Raw genomic sequence first — 17,632 nt, forward strand, 5'->3', positions numbered from 1 at the left:
GAATTGAAACAGCTGCTGCTTCCCTACTAGCGGGTGTAATATGTCACATAATACTGTTGCAGGAATGCAGTAGCCTTAAATAGGGGATGACAAATTTATAGCAGCAAGGATAAGTCTCATCACCATGCCTGCATAAAACCACATCCATCATCTGGATTAATTAAATATATAAAAATACCATTCCTCTCTAATTAAAAATAAATAAAGGCAATACATAGGGTGAAGTTGGCACTGCACAATTCAGTAAACTCAGTTCTCAGATATATTTTAGCTTTTCTATCTCCAGATCCTAGATCAGGTTTTTTTCAGTGGATCTTGGGCAGGTTGTAGGGCAGGATTAGTAATATAGAGATGGAGAAATAGATGGATTATATATATATATATATATATATATATATATATATATATATATATATATATATATATATATATATATATATATATATATATATATATATATAGAGAGAGAGAGAGAGAGAGAGAGAGAGAGAGAGAGAGAGTCTCGACATATATATATATGTCTATCTGTCTATCTATCTATCTATGTATCCATCTATCATCTGTCTATCTATCTATGTATCCATCTATCATCTGTCTATCTATCTACCTATCATCTATCATTTATTCATTCATATCAATAAACAAAGTCAATCAGAAGCTCTTCCTGGTGTTTCACAGAGATGACAATTTCTTGAAATGAAAGAGATAAAGTAATTGCTTGGTTTTGTGATAACTACAGTAATCTCATCTTCTGTTTAAAAAGCTCACCCTCTGCTTATAAACTAGAATTATTCAATTAGAATAACATTTAAAAACTGTTGATGAGCTTTACTAGATGTACATAGTTTTCCTTCCGTGTCCAGAACGGAAGACCCAATATTTTGTTGCTTAATGTTATTGCTTTTTCTCCCATTCCAAGAAGCACAGTGCTTCTGAAATTCAAATTTAACAGAAACCAAGGATTTATGTTGTTCAGGAGATGGGGGTGGGAATTTAAAGAGTTAATTATTCTTTAATCTATTTGTTGTTTTTTCAAAATAATTTGACCTTCAATAAATACATTAGCATTTAACTATTAATACAGAAAAGAAACTTTTCCCTCTTCTATTCTATCAATATATTCTTCATTTTTCAGCACACATGCAATGACCCTTTCACAACCAAGAAAGTAGATCTACTGCTTCGTTTCTTAGTCCCACAGACAGTTGAATTATTGAAGTAGAGAAAAATTAACATATAAAGAGCCTTGGTGGAGCAGTGGGCTGATGCCTCCTTAAGTAACACCAGCTGCCTGCAATTAGTGCAGGTTCGCATCCCACCAGGCTCAAGGTTGACTCAGCCTTCCATCCTTCCGAGGTAGGTAAAATGAGGACCCAGATTGTTGGGGGCAATAAGCTGACTTTGTAATAATGCCGCTTGGGGTGTGTGTGAAAGCCCTAACAAGCAGGCATATACATAGAATGAAGGCTACTGCTAAGCTTGTAAGCCGCCCTGAGTCTTCGGAGAAGGGCAGGATATAAATGTAATAAAAATAAAATAAATAAATAAATAACAATACTAAAACTAAACCAGAAGAAATGAGTCAATAAAAGAACACAAATTAATATTCTATTAATAACATCAGAGGATTTTAATGTAATAAGATAAGATAACCTTTACTGTGCACAACGGCACACATCAAAAATGAAATTTCGTTGCCTGCTCTCAGAGTGAAACACATACATGACACACACCTAAACATACTATATACAACATACGTATAGACCCACAGCCCTACATATGCATAAAAAATAAATATTAAATACTGTCCATCTTGAATATATAACAGAAGGAAGAAGCTTGAGAGTTCACAAGGTTAATGATGTATGGAATGAAACTATGGCTGAATCTGGATGTTCTGCTACGGATACCATGAAAGCCTCCTCCCAGAAGGTAACAAAGAAAACAGGTTATGAAGAGGATGTGTAGTGTCCCAGATAATCTTACAGACCCTGCTCAAGCAACGCTTCTGTGCTATGTCCTGGATGGGAGGGAGGGAACTGCCAATGATCTTTTTGGCCATCCTCACCACTCTCTGCACTGCCTCCCTGTCTGAAGCAGTGATACTTCCAAACCAGACTGTGATGCTGTATGACAGGATGCTCTTGATCGTCCCTCTGTAGAAAGTGATCGGGACAGGGGAAGGAAGATGTGCTTTTCTCATGCAATGCAGAAAATGCAGGAGCTGCTGTGCCCGCTTCACCAGTGTATCGCTGTTGAGCAACCAAGCCAGCCTACTTGTTAGCTGCACACCCAGGAATTTGATGCTGGTAACCATCTCCACATACTGGAATACAGATAACCCTACATTTATGATCACAATTGAGCCCAGAATTATGCTATAAGTTGTGCCTGTCATTAAATGGGTCACTGTGTGACTGTGGCCAAGTTTACAATGCTTTTTGCAGTGGTCATAAAACAAATGTCATGACTGTTAAGCAAACAATGTGGTCATTAACTAAATCCATGGTCTGCAATGGACGTAAACACTGGTTTCTGGTAAAAAATGTCATAACATAATACTCACATAACCACAGGAAACAGCAAATTGCCAAAACTGGAGACCGGTTACTAAGTGCCCAAAATTTGATCATAGGATCAGGAGGGACTTTAATAAGTGTCATATGTTCTACAAACCACATTTGTGTCATCAAATTAAAAGCATAGACAGTTAAATATCCAAACAGTTTGATTGTACACTAAAAAGCAGAGATTGTAAAACTGGAGTGCAGAGGAAAACATTGGATTCTGATGTCCCAAAGCTTCTTGCATGTGAAGTGAAATATTTTCAAGGAAGAAATAAAGAAAGTCCAGTTGCCTTTTGAAAAGCACCTCTGGGACAACCATGACCTGGATGACTGAGAATCTCCCATAAACATTGGAGTCTGATTTTAACAAAGCAAACACAGGAGGAAAGCAACAGCAGATGCCAAAGAGTAAGTAGTGTCAAACATCTAGATAAATCCATATTTTTGATAGCATCCTGACCTAGTAGTTTAAACAGTAGGCTGCAAAGCAATGTAGAGTTTACATGTCTTGTTGTTATGGTTTAAGCCAGAAAAAACACTTTGAACTGAGAATGTTGCAATTGTATGAAATAATTTTAATGCTTGAAGGAAGAGATTATCAGTGTCCTTGCTGAAGTCAAAGTCTTTCTGATTCGGGCCTTTTTCGCTAAACAGATTTTGCGTAGAGAAAAAATGGACAGAAGAGAAGTGAACCATGGGATCAATCAGTCAATCAGAATAGATCTGAAAGGGACCTTGGAGGTCTTCTAATCCAAACCCCTGCTCAAGCAGGAGACTCTATACCATTTTAAACAAGTGGCTGTCCAATCTCTTCTTTAAAAACCTCCAGTGATGAAACACCCACAACTTCTGGAGGCAAGCTGTTCCACTGATTAATGTTCTCACTTTTAGGAAGTTTATTTTTAATTCCAGGTTGGTTCTCTCATTGATTAGTTTCCATCCATTGTTTCTTGTCTTGCCTTCTGGTGGTTTGACCCCCTGTTTTTTGAGGCAGCCCCTCAAATATTAGAATACTGCTATCATATCAACCCTAGTCCTTCTTGTCTCTAGACTGGTCATACTCAAATCCTGCAACCGTTCCTCATATGTTTCTGTCTCCAGGCATTTAATCATCTTAGTTGCTTTTCTTTGCACTTTTTCCAAAGTCTTAACATCTTTTTTGTAATGTGGTGACAAAAACTGGATGCAGTATTCCAGGTGCGGCCTTTCTAAGGTTTTATAAAGTGGTACTAATACTTCATGTGATTTTGATACTATGATAACAAGGGGGTAATAACTAATGGTTCAGTAAAACAGTCATAATAATTTTATACACTGCTCATTCCAAAGTTCGTCTAGACACAATGTAGATGTCAAGTCAAGTCTTCATAAAGATAGTAGTGAAAACATTCCAAACCTTATTTTCCTTGGTTTGTAAAATATTTGCTAGGCATGGATATATTTTCGCAAGGTTAATTAAAGAATTTGCTTGTTATGGAAATCAATTAAATGATATGTAAGTTCCTTCTGCTAATCTAGTTCTGTGAAATGCAATACAAGGCCAGAATTCACATCAGGTTTAATTGCCTTGCAACACAGTATTATACCCTATTTACATATATCTATTGCTGCCCTGTTAAAGGCAAAATGAGTAAGGGATGGCAGAGGATGAGATTGGTTAGACCAGGGGTCCCGAACCTATGGTCCACAGCCTGGGATCAGGCTGTGGGCTCTTGGCCAGCGGGCCGCGGAAATGGCTGGCCGGTGCACACACACATGGGCATGCATTCCCCCCACTCGTGCTAGCGCCTGCGATCCCATTTGCACTTACGCACAGGCATAAACGGGGACGTTAGCAGTGAGTGGGTGTCCACAGCCTGTTTGCACATGTGCCACTAGCCTAGGTGGTTTGCATGGCCTGTTTGCACATGCATAAACAGGCCACTAGCCGCCGTGGGGGGTTGTCTGTTCATACATGTGCATGGCGCCAGCACATGCCACATGCACAAACAGGGTTGCTAGTGCCATCCCAGTGGCACCAATTTTGAAGCTGCTTTCCTTCCCTCCAGTTGGAAAGGTTGGAGACCACTGGGTTAGACAGTGTCATAGATGCAACAAATATGAATTTGGCCAAACTCTGGGAGACAAAGGAGAGCAAGGGGGCCTGGTGTGATCATAGGGTCACGAAGAGTCAGAAATGACTTAGCAACTAAACAATGTTACTGCTTTTATAATGCATTACAACATTACTATTATAATATTGCATTATAACAATAGCATAAATAATCTGTACAATGCTGCATTATAATACTAATAATACTAATGCTAATACTACTACTACTAATAATAATATGTAGTCATTATATTAACATCTGTGTTGCAAAGAACTGTAGCTGCTGCCAAAGTAAGTTCAGCTGCTTAAGAGCTGACAAGTGCTGCCAAGCTTGTTAGCTTATTATAACTTAATAGTAAGAGAGTCTGTAAAAATAAATGTCTAGCTGAGAAATCTAAATGCCAATACTTCAAAACAACTTGTTTAATTTATGAAATAATAAACAACTTCATCTAGTATAAACTATGAAACTAACTGTTAAGAAGGAGGAAAACCTGAGAGGAAGGTGGAATAGAGTATACTCAATACCAGAGAACTACTGGTGGGACAATATTGGAAGAAGGATAGTTTGCCCACTGTAGAAGAATGGGTGTTTAAAGTTTCGAATCTTGCAGAAATGTCTAAGATTTCTGCTTATTTGAAGGATCATTCACAGGAAAGATATATTTCAGTTTGGAGGAGATGGATAAATTATATTCAAAACAAATATGGGACTAAAAAGTTCCATTTAGCTTATGAGTAGATTTTAGTGGGATATTGTTATTGGTATGTTGTTTGTAGTTATGTTAAAAGAGAGTTAAAGCGCATTATGAATTTGGTTAATTGTATATTATGCATAATTTTTATTTAGAATATGATTATTGTAACTATAATCCTGTATTTAGCTCTGGGAAGTGGGGGGGGGGAAGTGGGTGGGTTTGGGGTGGGAGGGATTTGGGGATATATTGTAAAATTTTGTTTTTGTAAAACTCTTTAATAAAAAAAATACCAGAGAACTATAAAGTAGATAAACTGGAGGTACTATTTATTTACTTAACGTGGTATTTCTGAGTACTTTCTGGCCTAAAGCTTAACTTGTTCACATGATCCCAGATCAGGAAATGTGGCTATAAATAGACAATTACCTTTTGTTATATTACTGGACCTAAAGATGTTGATCACAAGATGCTTGGTTCAGATCCTCAATCAATTAGGTCTGCATAGCTCCAAGATTTAAATGCATAAGTCATCTGAAAGGGGGCGCTTTCAAAGAAGCAGCACAAAAAAGGTGAGTTTTGCTTGGCTGTCAAAAATGAGGTCTTAACAAGTGCTTTATTTGACAAGTACTATGCTAACAATTTGTCTTATTATCAGGGAAAGATTGGGGCTACCTGACAGACATTTATGTAATATAATGCAAGAATGGGAACATGTCTTTGGCGCTGGGGCAGAAGTGCCGCTAGGAAAAAAGAAAATCCACACACAATGCACACACGAAAAATATGATGTCCAATAGATATAAATGATGGTTTCCCCATTAGTAACCAAAAAACTACCAAATTACTGCCAGCTTCACAGCTATTTAAAAACATGACATCTCTGTTTTTTGCCCCATGTCAACTTATTATGCTTCATAAATATTTACAGTTGTTTTAAAGATCATTTATATCCTTGCTTGTGACCTTCCATTTTGCCCTTTCTAATCCACTATATATTTTACCCAGAAGTAAACTTAAGTAACCTCAGGGACATTTCCTTGTGAGTATAGAAACCAGGACTGTGCTAAATATTTCAAAAGCAACAAGGCTTCAGGCTAATTTACATTTCCTTTCTGAATGGTTACATTTTTCTCTACTAATTCTTTTTTTCTCTGCATGTCTTTGCATTTCAGCATCTACCAATTTAACAAGGATAATTAACTGCAAGAAATTTTTGCCTTGCAGCCCACATGGTACTCTTCCAGTAAGCTTTTCACAGGGCCTGTAAGTTGGACACTTGGTCTTCATGGATTCCATTGATATGAAGTCAGTTTGACATTAAAATCTTTGGACACTTTTCTTTCCCAGAAAATTTTAAAGTATGAGGTAAGCAGGTTTCCACCTAACGATCAAGCCCCAAAATAACTGTTTGATCACCTGATCTTCTGCTTCTGAAACATAGGCCAAGAACACTTGGTAAGGTTACAGGCTAAAGATTACACATTTAAGTGTAAGCATGGAGTTCCTTCCATGTGTTATTTCTGCTAGATATGTAAATAGCAAACACATTGGTCTTTGCTATTTTGATGCATTCTTTTTTATTTCTTAATACCTCCTTCTCCAACTTCTGATTTCTAGGTGTGCTGCCAATTTCATTAACTCTCATTAGGTTGGGTGGACAGAGGAGTATGGGAACTGAAGGCTGACAACACTAGGGAAAGCTGCCACTGAGTTGCAGGCAATACCGAAGCATTCATTTGAGCATGTCTCCAATGTCCTCCAGTTTTGGGGACAAGAGTGCTCATCACCCTGTCAGTGAGACTAGCAACCAGGATGTCTGGGGATGAGGGAAGATGTAGTCCAGTACATCAAGACAGCCAGGTCGGGGAAAGATACTTTTCGCATTTGTTTTCAAAACTACCTATCTTGCTTTTTTTTAAATTCCATTTATATCCCGCCCTTCTCCTAAGACTCAGGGCGGCTTACAAGCTTAGCAGTAGCCTTCATTCTATGTATATGCCTACTTATTAGGGCTTTCACACACACCCCAAGCGGCATTATTACAAAGTCAGCTTAATTGCCCCCAACAATCTGGGTCCTCATTTTACCTACCTCGGAAGGATGGAAGGCTGAGTCAACCTTGAGCCTGGTGGGACTCGAACCTGCACTAATTGCAGGCAGCTGGTGTTACTTAAGGAGGCATTAGCCCACTGCTCCACCAAGGCTTGGGTTTTCATAATAGAAACACACTAGGCTAATAGGTGGTTGTGTTGTTTCTTGGGCAAATGCAGAACATGTATGATTATTAATGATCCACTCCGTTGAGACTGCAGCTACGGTAATTACATCTAACCACACTGCTGAAGAGTGAGATCACTTTCAAGTCTTTGCTTGATCAGAAGATACTGGAATACAATTCAGGCAATTTTTTATTACTGTCACTGAGAGTAAAATAACGTTAAATAATAAGTTTTACCCATGAAGCCTTTCAGTCCACAAAAGAATTGAGAATGATCTTGATTTAATTTAAACCATGTATGATAGAAGCAAACATAACTTTTAACGTGCTGGCCTTAGTCAATCCACCCTTCCCAAAACTTTAAGAAAAGAGCTGTGGTGGCACAGTGGTTAGAATGCAGTATTGCAGGCTAATTTTGTCAACTGTCAGCAGTTCAATTCTCACCGGTTCAAGATTGACTAAGCCTTCCATCATTCCAAGATCAGTTAAATGAGGACCCAGATTGTTGGGGGCAAATATGCTGACTCTGTAAACCACTTAGAGAGGTTTGTAAAGCACTGTGAAGCGATATATAAGTGTAAGCGCTATTGCTATTGCTTCACACAAAAAGGATGCCTTGATATGGATTTTTAAAGCAACATATTAAAACCAGTGAGGGTAAGAGGCCTTTCTTTGCTTGCGTTTGCTCAAAGCATGTACCTACAACAACTACTACACTCTTAGCGAGTTACTGCTATATTATCGGGCCTCCTGGGAAAGAAAGGGATGTAAATCCTTGATGGCTAGTACCTTGAATAGAAACCATTGGCTAGGCTGTATTTGCATGGAAGTTCCACTTGTGGAAATTTGAGGCGCTTCATTTCAGGTAAGGGAGGGGAAGGCTGCAGGCTAAGCAACCCCAAATTGATTAAGAGACTAAGCAGAGAGTAGAAGGCCTCAAGCTGGGATGGGTGAAAGTAGCCTAAAGGCAAGCTGTTAATGCAAGAAACAAACAAATAGAGCTATGCAATGAATGAGATTATATATCTGTAATATTTGCACAATTAATTTATGTAAGTAAATGTTTAGTAGTAATTTAATAACTAACACTAGAAGTAATTTTGCAAATTGATAATAGAGAAGACTGGAAAGTTGCACTGGCTGGCCCACTACCATTTATTTATTTATTTATTTATTTATTTATTTATTTATTTATTTATTTATTTATTTATTTATTTATTTATTCATTCATTCATTCATACATTCATTCATTTATTATTAAACTTTTATTCATAAAACATGAAACTCAGTCAGCTGAACACTCAAATTGACTGGCATTAATGGTTGACACGGGCTGCTGCCAGCATCCTAGGTATCAACCAGGTATCTCCTTAAAATGTAAGATGTTCCGAGTAGCATAGTTTTTTGTAGCTTTGTTGGAGTTATTGCAGGAAGCTGCAATTTCTTGATGTATTTTGCAAAGTTTTGGGACATAGTTCCCAGTGCCCCAATGACAATGGGTATCACTGTTACATGTTTCATCCATAATCGTGCAGTTTCGATGGCTATTATTATTATTATTATTATTATTATTATTATTATTATTATTATTATTATTTAGAATGTTATCTCCCTTTAATACTTTATAAGTAGCTCAAGGCAGTGAATACACACAATACTCCTTCTTTCACTTTTCTCCACAACAACAACCCTGTGAGGTGGGCTGAGATAAAGTGTTTGGTTTCTAGGCCAGCACCTTAACCAATACACCAAACTGGCTCTCAAGCATCATCAACCCTTGATAGCTGATCCCTCAGATAGAGGAGTTCTCCATGTTCAGGACTGTCCTCTGTCAAATAGCACGCTGCCACACTACCAATGTCTTCATCTTGCCAGATATAGTTGATTCATAAATTGCTTTGCAAATGGATTTTTTTTCCTGTTCAGTTGTGTCCTATTTGTGAGATCACATAGAGAAGCCCCAGCAGTTTTCTTGGCAAGGTTTTTCAGAAGTAGTTTGCCATTGCCTCCTTCCCAGGACTCAGAGAAAATGACCCAAGATCACCCAGCTTGACTTCATGCCCAAACAGGGACTAGAATTCAAAGTCTCCTGTTTTCTAGCCTGATGCCTTAACCACTACACCAACCTGGCTCTATGAACATAGATATAAGGTAAAGATAAAGGTTCCCCCGCACATGCATGCTAGTCGTTTCCGACTCTAGGGGCCGGTGCTCATCTCTGTTTCAAAGCCGAAGAGCCAGCGCTTGTCCGAGGTCGTCTCTGTGGTCATGTGGCCGGCATGACTAGACACCAAAGGTGCACGGAACGCTGTTACCTTCCCACCGTAGTGGTCCCTATTTTTCTAGTTGCATTTTTACGTGCTTTCGAACTGCTAGGTTGGCAGAAGCTGGGACGAGTAACAGGCGCTCACTCTGTTACGCGGCACTCGGGATTCGACCCGATCTTCTGATCGACAAGCTCAGCGTCCTAAACCACTGAGCCACAGCATCCCTGAACATAGATACAGAAGGGTATAAAATGCAACTGATGACTTGGAAAGGCTGCAAAGTGTAGACCTTAGACCACAATATTTTAAGATGCTTGAACCAGAAGGTACAAATGGCGCCAATTAATGGCCTTCTTTGTTTTAATGAGCACTTTAATTCAGCAATGAGCTTTACCACCCTCTCCTTGTGTCAGCTAGGATGCCCTCCAACTAGCCTTCGGGTAGGAGTGAGGAACAAAACAGAAGTAGCCAGTAGTTCCATCCTCACATTTCTTATCTTATGCACTTTTAGAAATGACCAGAGAAAGAAATGGTTCTGTTGGAGGAGAAACAGGGAGGTGAGTGGCATGTCATGGACTTTTCTCCAGTGGAAAGCTGCCTGGCGGAAGTGCTACCAAACAGTCATTGATCTGCTTACACTTAATCTTCAATCCTTGTCCCTTTTTCACTATCGCTAGGATTAAAATCTCACATCCAAAAGGTTTTTGCCCACTGTGGATATAATGGACTGATGTGATATCTTTGTTTAGATTGTGGCACGGATACATATACATTTAGAAGTAAATGCCAGCAATTGATCGAAAACCCCAACTGTAACTCATTTGTCAGGAAAAAAGTGTGAAACAGCAGAAATAAATGGAAATAATCAATTGGGCTGCAAAACTCACAGATGAGGAAAAACCTTTTGCTGGGCAAAAAGGAACAAATCATTCAAATGGTGTCCTTTTTAAATGGCATCTTCTTCTTGGTCCCAGCAAACAAATGAGACAATTTACAATTAAGGAGGAATATTTTCTTCCTTATTCCAAGTTTCCTAAAGGTGTATAAAACATGTTAGGCTTTGTCATCCATCACCTTAGAAAGAAGGCAAGTAAATGCCCTAATGGGGGACAAGGGCAGTTAAATGCAGGGTGGAGATCCAGATTTATGCCTATTTATTTTCTGTCAATGTTTTAAAAAAGGGCAAAAAGCCTTCAGCTCAGCAGGAGGACAAGTTCATCACAATATTTTTTTTCTGGAACATGAGCCTGTAGACTCATGTAGATTGTCTCACCTTTCCAGTTGTCGAGAAGTCCTATGGGACTTCTGGACAACTTGGGAAGCTGAGACAATTAAGAAAACACTAGTGTCAGATGTGGGACTGTGGGACTTCTGGACAACTTGCAAAGCTCAGGCAATTAAGAAAACACTAGTGTCAGATATGGGACTGTGGGACTTCTGGACAACTTGCAAAGCTCAGGCAATTAAGAAAACACTAGTGTCAGATCACTGTTTTTCACCTTAGAGTCAATCTTAACTCCTGGCAACTACATGGACAAATCCATGCAGGATTTTTTGACAGGATTTTTGGAAGCGGTTTGACATTGCCTTCTTCCCAGGGTTGAGAAGGTGTGATTGGTCCACCCAGATGACTTCCAGTAGCTGCTGATTTGCTGTTCTTTACTGCTTCCTCTCAAAATCTGCAATCTCAAATACATAGGTGGTTTCTGTACAGAAATGGGGGGCCTGCCAAGTTTATCTAAATTGAGAAATGGTCTGCTAAAAGGATATATAGGTGTGGTTAGATGTTTGCATACATTTAGTACCTAAATTTGCTCTAATATGTCCAATAAGTGCCCGGTAGAAAAAGTACCAAACAAAGAGTGGGATGGCATTTGTCATTATGATCAATGAATACAAAATAAGTTTAGCATTCAGTCATTTGGTGTTAAGCAACAGAGGCCCACATTTGTTCATGCAAGGAACAGACCATTCTTGCATTGTTAACATTTGATTTTTTTATTGCAGTGATTTACGGTCAGACTTTCTGGATCACCAGTTTGCAAGATTATAAAAAGAAAATGAGTGAGTACCCAGAGGTATGTTATAGTAGTAGGAATATATTGCCACGTATACCATGCAAAGCTGCAACCCTATATTCGTTTTATCTGACAATGAGTCTTATCAAACACTGTAGGATTTAGCTGTGACTGTTTTCCACTGAAGTAACTTTCATTACCGTATTTTCCGGCATATAAGACGACTGGGCGTATAAGACAACCCCCCTACATTTCCTGTTAAATTATAGGGTTTGGGCTATACTCGCCGTATAAGACTACCCCTCTTCCAACGCACACCAAATAAAAATTAAAAAACATCAGATTTGATTTTAATATGGTAATTTTAATTCAAATGCTTATGACATGGAGGTGCTTAGTAGGAAAACTGTCACTTATAAACATAAGGCTGTCATCAAACATGTAAACATAAAACAGTGCAAGTGGATTAAACTATAATAATAATAATAATAATAATAATAATAATAATAATAATAATAATAATAATAATAAGAAGAAGAAGAAGAAGAAGAAGAAGAAGAAGAAGAAGAAGAAGAAGAAGAAGAAGTTGTTGGAGGGGACCTTGGAGGTCATCTAGTCCAACCCCCTGCTAAGGCAGGAAACCCTATACCATTTCAGACAAATGGCTGGCCAGTCTCTTCTTAAAAACTTCCAGTGTTGGAGCATTCACCACTTCTGGAGGCAGGTTGTTCCACTGGTTAATTGTTCTAACTGTCAGGAAGTTTCTCCTTAGTTCTAGGTTGCTTCTCTCCTTGATTAGTTTCCATCCATTACTCCTTGTCCTGCTTTCAGGTGCTTTGGAGAATAGCTTGACTCCCTCTTCTTTGTGGCAGCCCCTGATTCCAGCAACCATTCCCTATTTTCCTAATTCACTTTTTCACTTTTCCTAATTCACTCTAAAGCTTTCCCTGCGCAGAGCCTTAAGTAACACAAGCTGCCTGCAATTAGGGCAGGTTCGCATCCCACCAGGCTCAAGGTTGACTCAGCTTTCCATCCTTCCAAGGTAGGTAAAATGAGGACCCAGATTGTTGGGGGCAATAAGATGACTTTGTAATAATGCCACCTGGGGGGCCCCAAAAGCCCTGATAAGCAGGCATATACATAGAATGAAGGCTATTGCTAAGCACATTGATTTGTGCTTTAGATTGTAAGCCGCCCTGAGTCTTCGGAGAAGGGCAGGATATAAATGGGATTTTTAAAAAAGAAGACAAAATGCAAACAAGAATAAGTGTATTTGGGCATATCTCATTGATGGATATGAAAATTCTGCATAGATTGATTGTGCAATTGGCACATTTCTAAACTGTGGCAAATGTATGTTAATGCTGGACTCTGAATATGATAGAGTTACTTCCTACAGTAAGGCTGAAGCTCCTTTATGCAGACCGCATAGATGCCTTTGAAAATTATTCTTGGAAGGTGCTGCTTGCACGATGAATGTAATCCTTTTGCAATGCCTAAACATGACTTTTATTTTAGTTTTCTTTCCCTATCCTGTTACCTCTTCCTTTTTCCTTGTCTCTTTTATATTTTGATCCCTGTTTTCTCTTTCTTTCCTTGGGCAAATGCTGTTATCCTGTAATCATTTCAATACTTTCAACTTTTCTTTTTCTTTGTATCTTTCTTTCTTTCTTTCTTTCTTTCTTTCTTTCTTTCTTTCTTTCTTTCTTTTCTTTTCTTTTCTTTTCTTTTCTTTTCTTTTCTTTTCTTTTCTTTTCTTTTCTTTCATGCCTGCTGGGGGGAAAAAAGGACTTGTGTATATGTGTTTGTGTTTAAAAATAAAATAAAAGACCAGTTCTTTATTTGTCTTCTAATAAATTAATCTCCTCACTATTTTGTGAGAGTGCCTATAAGTGGGCATTCCAGGTGGGTCCCCTGGAGTCCATCAAAATTAGGCAATACTGTTGTACAGAAATTGAAATAAAAAAGATCCACATCCTGTAATCTATGTGAAACCAAAATTATTCTGTAGAACAGACATTGGGATGATAGCTCATTGGCCTGGGGCAGAGGACTATGCTTTGAAGTTTCTGGTTAGTAAATAGTCAATTTTTGTCCATCTCCATGCTTTTTTATGGGCGGAGACAAGCATAATCCATTCAACATACCTTTAACAAAATAATGAATCTTTCCCAAGTTCTACAAATTCAAAATTTGGAAAGACGTGGAGGAAGAAAGGTAGCATATGTGGGACATACATAAGTAAGGAGGAAGGAAGTATTACTGATTGTTGGGGGCAATAAGCTGACTTTGTAATAATGCTGCTTGGGGGGGGGGTGAAAGCCCTAATAAACAGGCACATACACAGAATGAAGGCTATTGCTAAGCACATTGATTTGTTGTTTAAATTGTAAGCCACCCTGAGTCTTCGGAGAAGGGCAGGATATAAATGGGATTTTTTTAAAAAAAGACCAAATGGGAGATCCGCTCCAGGTTTTCCAGCCAGCCAGCCCAGTTCCTGAGTCAAATGTGTCCTTAGAGCTAAGCCGCTGCTCTGGCTGCTGCCTTCCCTACCTGCCTTTCAAGTTGGGATATACTACAGCTGGTCTTCAACTTTAGAAGAAAAGACGCCCAGACCCCAGCCTGTAAAAAATCAGACTGCAGCTTCTTCTCCAATTGGTCCCGCTTTCCCTGCACAGACTAAATGGGAGATCCGCTCCAGGTTTTCCAGCCAGCCCTGTCCCTAAATTTTCAGCACCCCGCGTATAAGACGACCCCTGACTTTTGAGAAGATTTTCATGGGTTAAAAAGTAGTCTTATACGCCGGAAACTACGGTAAATGGATTCTAAATATGTCCTATGCCCTAATACGTATGTGTTTTCTAAATGGCCAGATTTTTTTAAATCTTCCAGCAGTTGTATATAGAATTGTAAAGCTGATTGTTAAAATTATGAAATGTACTAATTCACAAAAAAATTGAGTCCTCAGAAAGAATGTCTGCTGGCATGCTTATCTTTACTGAACAAAAATAGCTGGAAAGGAACTTTGTAAATCTCATTAGCCTGTTATTAAGGATAAGGATAAGTGTCAAGCTGGTGGCTTTCTTTAAATTTGTGTTCTATTTTTTTTTAATCTCCATATAGACCATTAATGTGGTCTGCTCTTGGAGTTTCTGAATTGTGATTGAAAGGAACAGAAGTTTTTTAGGAGAGATGTCTCAACATTACAAAAAACATACTTTTGTTGGTTTTCGAAACGGATCTTTTTTTCTTTTGCATTTGAGACACAATATAGTTCCACACTATATTTTTTGTTTGCTGCCTAGATGCTTTTTTTTTTGCATTCCTAGCAAGATGCTACTTTATGATGTGATTATTACTCATGGAGCATCAGGTGATATGAATTTCTCCCTTGTTTCTTTGGCAAACTACCTTGCATCTAATGGATTTTTGTGTCTGTGATTCACCTGCAAAAGCCTTAATGTCATTCATCGGGCTTAAAGCATATAAAGCGGTTATGGTACGAAAACTAAGTTTGCTTTCTAGAGAACAAAAAAATTGGATGCTTTAAAGAATCGTAAAGTAGCTAATATTTTTGTGCAGCTCTTATAGGGCTTTAGTAGTTCATATACAAATACTACTGCGTTTGTATTTGTTAAGATATATAGTTACATCTCTCCCAAATTTAAGAGATCATAACGTTCTTGTACAAGAAGCATTTGTTACTCTGTATAATTATGCATTTACCTTTACTTATCTGTAATGTTAAATACCTATCCAACAGCATTATATTTTGATCTAAAATTCTATTTTTTTATTATTTATGGTAGATATTGGTTAGTTGGTAGTGTATCACAAAATATTGTTTTAATCTTTACCTTTAACTCCCATTGTTAAACTAACTGAAACTTTTTTAAAAAGGAATATTTAAGATTGTGAGATGACTACAAACTTTCTGGAATTTTTTTTTTGGAGGTAAGAAAATTGATATCTTATGAATAAAGAATTATTGAATAATTGCAGTACACACTCCTAATGATCAGAGAATGAGTATGATTCTGTAGAGGCACATTTGGGAACAGAAGAAAAAACTTATTTTATTCACTTATTTAGCTGCAAGAACATCTTGAATAATTATACTATAATCAATTAAGCTTAATTTCATACGTTTCCAGATGGTTGTATGAAAGAAAATATTCCAGGGACTATTTGGAATTATAGACAGCAATAAACTTTATTGTTATAAGCAGAGCAATGAATTATTGTGTTGGTAAATTAAAGTTTACATGTGAATATATTGAGATATCATTTCATCCTTGTTTTCTAATGAATGCAGATTGTTCAATGGGTCCCCGTGCTGCTGCTAGTGTGACACAGCAGGCTAACCAAAACAACAATAGCTTCATCCTAAACCTGCCTTATCCACTGCATCATCCAAAGCTTCAAATTAAACTCTGAAGTGAAGATTTATTGGTCATTAATTCCCCCATTTAGTTTGTGTCTAAACCTGCCTTATCCACTGCATCATCCAAAGCTTCAAATTAAACTCTGAAGTGAAGATTTATTGGTCATTAATTCCCCCATTTAGTTTGTGTCTGGGACTACGGATGTGATAAGAGAAGGTTATCAGATGTATACAGGAGGACACAAAACCTGATTTCACCTGCTTGTACAATTGTTAGAGAAGTGGGAAATGAACTTCAAGCAAAGTTTTTTTTTATATTCTACAGGTAGTCCTCGATTGACACAATTGAGCCCAAATGTTATGCTGCTAAGTGAAACATTTGTTAAATGAGTTTGCTCTATTTTACAACTTTTCTTGCCACATTTGTTAAACGAATCATTGCAGTTGTTAAGTTAGTAACATGGTTGTTAAGTGAATCTGGTTTGCTCATTAACCTTGCTTGTCAGAAGGTTGTAAAAGCTGATCACATGACCCTGGGACACTTGCAACGGTCATAAAATATGAATCAGTTACTAAACATCTGAATTTTGATCCATGTGACCATGGGGATGCTGCATAGTATTATAGGCAGCTAACTGCTGAATAAGATTTGCAGACCAGGAATCCATTTTTAGTATTTGTCACTCAGTACTGATATTTTGACAAAAACTTAAAATCGATGTAATATATATTGGATAGCAGTTTCTGAAGTAAACTTTTCTGTGTTTATTAAGTTTTCTAATGTACGCTGTATCATTTATACACCGTTGCTTCCCTCTGGAAAAAACTTGAAAGAAAAGAAAGCATCATAATTTTAGTTTGTTGCACTTCTTGTAACACTTCTCTTGAGCCTAAAATAGAAAAAATGATGCCCTCTAATCACACTGATCAAAAATCATATTAATTGGGGTACAGTGTTAAAACGTTTGTCAATATGTTCTTGAAGTTTAAAAACTAAACTTTACAGCAATCCCCCCCCTTTTTTTTCTCAGTTATCCAAACTTGAATTTGTGGCAGTCACAAATCATCTAAGAGCTGTGTTGTAACTTTGTATGGTTACAACAAATGCATGCTGTATGAAGCAAAATTATAGGTACTTGTCCACAGTCTCCAGGAGTCAAAACAGATTTTGAAGGAACACTTACACACTCTCCAGCACCAGTGGTTCAAGATATTAGACACAATGGTATAAAGGCCCTCCACAGTTTGTTATTTGAGCCAGATATACTGATGCTTTAAAATGAAATTTGTTGTACCCAAATTGAGCTCTAAGTCAGCAGTCCCCAACCTTTCCGGCTCTGGGGTCCGGCAGCGGTAGGTGGCGGCAGCGGGAGGGAGGGGATGGTTTC

General features: G+C 37.9%; 1 protein-coding gene across 1 annotated transcript in view; it reads right to left on the bottom strand.

Moving 5' to 3' along the window:
* Positions 1-17,632, bottom strand: part of EDNRB (endothelin receptor type B) — a gene marked incomplete at its 5' end in the record, with an annotated part of 157,947 nt that overhangs the window by 51,141 nt on the left and 89,174 nt on the right. The gene's annotated exons all lie outside the window — the stretch shown is intronic.

This window comes from Vipera ursinii (genome assembly GCF_947247035.1).
Source record: "Vipera ursinii genome assembly, chromosome: 4".
NCBI classification, from domain to species: Eukaryota; Metazoa; Chordata; class Lepidosauria; order Squamata; family Viperidae; genus Vipera; species Vipera ursinii.